Genomic DNA, 6,000 nt, shown 5'->3' on the forward strand with positions numbered 1-6,000 from the left:
TCATATAATCTTATATTTCCTATCAATAACATATAGACTTACACATGTACTCATATGTTCTCTTTAAGGTAATTTGCTTAGTAATGTCATGTACTCATATCCTATAATAATTTCACCTATGTCTCCCTCATAAAGTTTATACTATGCTCATATAGTCTTATTTTATCCTATAAATAATTTATACTCATCTTATCTCACTTTTCCATTTCACTCACATAAATCATTTATAACAGTTCATATGATTTAATTTCATTAACCTGAATTCATACAGACCATATAATATATATTACTTATCTCACATTATTTATATACTAGTTTAATCTATTTATTTAATTTAATTTCACTTAACTCTTATAATACTCTTTCATAAAACTTTGTAGTTCTTCACTTTATAACTCCTATACCATAGCTTCCTTTAATTATAAATCTTCCCTAGATCGCTTATCTTATAATTTTGTATCATCATTTATGTTTATACCCCTAATTTGTATACTATTTTCATAAAGTCTTATAACATTTTTTGTATAATCACTTATACCATATAATATAACTTATACTTGATTATCTTCCGTTCACATATATTTATATCAAATAATTCTTTAGCTTATAGCCTATATCACGTGTTCATTTCATTCCTTATGTCTTTATAACATAGCTTATTTCATATTCTTATATAATCATGTAACATACATAATAACATATTAACACATATAGATCATAACAAACACATACTTCTATCTATGAATTCATGCATTTTACTATTGGGAATAGACTAATCGCAAGTCTTATTTCCCATTGAACATCATATACTAAATAATGTGCACTCACCTGGCCTCACTAGTCAATACCGATCTCTTATATCTTCTCGATGATTATTACTTGAAAATTTGTCCAGACATTGCTCTCAATCGCTATCTACACAATCATACATTTATACATATATTCCACTTGGCATACTCAAATCTTTCATTTCCTAAATTAAAAGAAAGATTATTTCCATTTTCCTTTATAAGTGTATCGGTACACACTATAGTGTATTGGTACATTCCTGAACGTGTGTATCGATACACTACCTACGTATCGATACACAAATTACATTCGATGTTTTTCATTACAAGGGGTGTATCGATACACTTCCTATGTATTGGTACACTTTAAATATTTTTTTTGCATTTTACTCTTGATTTATCAGTACATATTGAATATGTACCGATACACCTTACCCATATTTTCCTTTATAATCCCGAAAATTCACTCAAACCTACTTAATTCTTCTTCTTTAACCTTCTTTTAACCCTTGAGACTTAACTATACTTGTACAAATCAACTTATTTCACTTTAATTCATTATAACATCCCCAATCCCACAAACATGATTGGATTAAATAATTAAACCAATAAATCAATATGTTCCAAATTCATTTCTATCATTCTGAATTTATTAGTTTAGTTGGTGACAAGTCAATTTTCACTTCAAAACTTATTTAATAATCCAATCTCAAGAATTCCTTTAAAAACTCTTTTCTTTCAATCTCACATAACTTAATCCTCTTTAAGTTTTAAGCAATCTTAAGCTTTCCTTAAGCTTTTCTATTGCCCCAAGAATCAAGACCAACTTAAAAACGAAAGAATTAACCAACTTACCTTAGCTATGGTGTTACGGTGGAGAGGAGGAAGAAGATAACTCCAGAGCTTTCTTTATTTATTTCTTTATTTTATTCCTTATCCACGTGGTACTTCTCTTATAAGGGGAAAAATAAAAAATCTTTCTTGCCAAATGACCATTATACCCCTTACTCCATCAATTATTGACCTGCACAAAATATTGCCAATTAAGTCCCTGAACTTTTTAATCTTTTAGAATCATACTTCAAAGTTTCAAAAATTTCATTTTAGTCACTAACCCTGATTTTGGGATATTACAATGGGACTGAAATATCGTGAACAAATTGGATTTTTTTACATGTTTTAGAAATTTTACAGTTGAATATGTATTGAATTATAGCTTTAGAAGGCAATTATGCATGCACGCAACTCGAAATGCATCATGATAGGGTAGTATATTTAGAGCAGCTACTTGATATGGTGCATGATCATTGCACATTTGCACCTTCATTTCTGGCATATATATGTTTGTTGCAGTGTCATCTATGTTTTACAATGTCTGTTATTGCTGACATGCCATGAATTTACAAGAATTATGAGGTCCTATGATTTTAGTTCCGTTATCTGCTTTATATTCTTATCATGTTTGGCTATTGAGGAACATTAAACATGGAGCATTAGAAGCAATTATATGTTAAAAGGGCAGCCCATTAATGCATTTGCAACTGGTAATGTTGTATTTGGCATCTAATGTCTATCTTAAACAACTCATTTGACGCCTTAGCTTTTGGAGTAACTATGACTGAATCTCTTTCCCTTTATTTATTAAGTCCTCCTTTTGAATGAGTTATTAATTGATATTCTTGGTTTATTTAAGTTATTGCTTGGTTGTATGTTGTAGTCCTATGAACTAAAACTCTTTACTATTTTCGTAGTCGTTGGAAGTCTATGCTCAAGTTCCATCCAAACCTATTGGATTGTCATACCAAAGTACGACAGCTACGAACAAGACAAATTGACCTTGTTACTTTTACTTCAATGTTTTATGCAATAAACGTGATAGATGCACTTTTCATGTTCAAAGTACGGCAGTTGTTGGATGCGCATGCAACAAACCTCAAATTTATATTGAAGTAAACACTATCAAATAGAAAATTCATGTTCAAAATTCCAAAACACTTTAATTACATTCTAAACCCTAAATTTTAAAATACTTTAATTATATTCTAAACCCTAAATTAAAATATTTTAAAATTTGGGGTTTAAAATATAATTGAATTATTTTGAAATTTGGGGTTTATAATGAAATTGAGGATTGTGTTGTAAGTTTTAAAAGTTGGGGGGACCTAAATGCAAGTGCCTGAAAAGTTCAGTGACCATATTGCAAACGTACTAACGGCAGTGTAATGGTCAGGTCGGAAGCAAGTCGGGTTCATAATCACAATTCCTAGGTCCAACTTGGGTTCAGGTCAACACCAGTTCCGACTCGAGTCGGGTTCGGATCGCCACAGCGCAGGTCAAAAACAGTTTTGACTCGAGTCGGTTTCAGTTATTTTTACAGATCGAGTCATCTTTTTACACCCCTATTTACAAAGCTATCTTTTGGTTTTATATAAACCCCTATTTTTGTTACAAAACGAACCTAAAAAAATATAACTCATCCTTTCTATTTTTTCTTGTGCATGTGATGACGAGGCACTTTGTAGAAGCTTCTAGAGGTGCCAGTGATGTAAAAGTTGGTTACTGGTGGAGACCAAACCTGGTTGTTTGTGTGGGGCAGCGGCCAGCTGGAATTTGGAGAAGTGCTCGACGTGAAGGAGCAAAGATGAGTGGCAGCGGTAGCTTGAATTCTTTGTCATTTAGGGTTTTAGGTGATTTAGCCTAATTCCAAATGTATTGGGCTGATTGAATCAATTTTTTTGGACTACTTGAAAAGGGTTAAGTGTAAGGTCTTTGTTTGGGTCATAATGTGGGTTTATGGGTATTTATTTATTTATTTGTAAATGGGCATTTGGTAAATTTACCTTGGATATAAAATTGGGTTACAATTTAACTTGGGCTTTAAACTCCACAATCACTATTTATAGTTTATGAAATCCAAATAAACCTAATTAAGCAAAAGCATGTTCCAAAATGTCCCGAATTCCATCAATGCACAAGCGTTTTTAAATTAATCTTCGATCACCTTTAATTCGATTTGAATTACTCGATAAAATTAGGGTTTAATAGGACCCAAAGGCCACACAACATTAACATCGCAAATCTACTCCTCGTGAGTGTTTGAGCCTCGCACCATAGTTAGCCACTAAAGTGCCTTATACACTAACAATGCCTTATTAAGGCAACTTAGGTAACATAACTACACACTAGTGTAGTTTGAAACACTAAAATGTTATGCAAAGGTTTATTAATATGTTACATCTATTAGTTTATTTAGATGCTCTATTTTGATCATTCGTTACTAATAGAGTTTCAGTCATTTTTGTCTCTGGAGAAGTCTCTACGCGTTTTGTGATTTTAGGATGATTATTGTGTTTGTCATTTGTTTTCTGTAACACTAGCTAGTTTGATATCTAACTCATGTTCATTACTGGGTATCAACAATCTAATCGCTCTTACTAAGCTTTCCCTCAATTCACCCTCAAATTGGAGGGACAATTGTACATTCCCCATTCGCTAACATTCTTGCAGTACGCAACTCCACTATTTCGTAATCTGATTATTTCATTATACCACTTGTTGATACATCCTCTACAATAATCATTCTTTATTAGATACTTGCTACGTGCTCGATTGACGATACTTGGACGTACTCTATATGCTATGGTTAATTCAGTTATAACCCACTCCTACGAGTATTTTTAGGCTCTATTTGACCATTTATGTCCCCCACGGACTAAGTTCTACCATTACAGATCATCCTGACTCTTACGAGACTTAATCGGGTCGAATCTAGCCATTTATCGATACTCTACTTCTAATATCAATACCCTAGTGTCACATATCGACACCCCTATGAGTATTGGTACAAAAAATGGCTTCTATTGCTGAAAATATGGCCCAGTTTCAAAGTATCGAAACTATTACCCTGAGTATTGATACTGTAGGGGTAGTATCGATACTCTCCTTAGCAGTATTGATAACCTTTTTGAAAATTCCTAATTTTTGTTCCACTTCATCTATTATGAATATTATTCATCTAGTATCGATACTCGAACCCAGAAATGTCTTGTTTAAGCTTGGGAAACACCAAAAAATCATCCCAAATGTAGTTTAGTTCAAAATCAAGTGCTAAAGTTGTAGAAGGTTACTTAAGGTCTTAAAGTGACATAAAATCACATTTTTTACATCTAAAACGTCATTTAATCATGAAATCAAGTTTAAACCCTTAAATGCTCAACTACACAAATCTTAGCAATTCTTCATATTTATGAAAGCCTTAACACTCCAAGGGATTAAAAATACACTACCTTAATGTTTCAATCCTGAAATGAATCTCCTTACTTAGCCATACTCCTTTCCTTTTTTGATTTGGATGAAAACCCCCACTTTTTCTTTAGCTGGGAATAACCCAAGACCTAAATCATTAAAACAATGTTGTTGGAAGGATTATGAATGAAAATGAAGCTAAAAAAAGTAGGAAGTGGCTTAAAGGACTTACCCTTAGCTATGTCACTTGGAGAGGAAGAGAAGGAAGGAGAGAAGTGAGAATGAAGAAAGCAAAAAGAAGAAGATGAAATGAGATATAAAATCTTTCATCTTTTTAAAAATGGGTTAATACTTTTAGTCATTCTCATCTTTCTACAATTCAAAATCTCATTTTGGCTAATTGGGCCAAATTCCAACCTAATTAAGCCCAAAAACTTAAACTATGAAATTCACGGGGTCCATATGCCTCTCGGGTAAACTCGAAACTACTAGCCCAAAATTTGGGTGTTACAACTTTCCCATCCTTAAAAGAAATTTCACCTCGATATTTACTTAGATTGAATAACAACCTATCTTTAGGTCCAACACTTAGAAATCTCGGAGCACCTAGACTTTTATTAAATCTGTTCCTCAAGAAAGAAGTCCTCACAACATGAGATGCAACTCAGAACTCGCAAAATTGATCTACAGTTTTATAAAGGTTCTACCTATGTCGAACCATTAACTACCTTCGAGAAGCCTAAGGTTAGATAATATCATTATTGTTGTCTAACACTGAAAGCTTGAAACGTTTCACAAGGATAAAGTTACCCTTGATCCAAACTGCTATCTTTATCCCCTTTCACTGGCTAACTCTACTAAGTCGAGTTGAAAAGTTGCATCATCTTAAAAATCTCTCTACTTACTAGACTGGAGTAGCTCGATAAAATACACATTGAGATCCTATGAGCACTTGCCATACACGGTC

This window comes from Hibiscus syriacus, unplaced genomic scaffold (assembly GCF_006381635.1).
Source record: "Hibiscus syriacus cultivar Baekdansim isolate YM2019G1 unplaced genomic scaffold, ASM638163v2 tig00111837_pilon, whole genome shotgun sequence".
NCBI classification, from domain to species: domain Eukaryota; kingdom Viridiplantae; phylum Streptophyta; class Magnoliopsida; order Malvales; family Malvaceae; genus Hibiscus; species Hibiscus syriacus.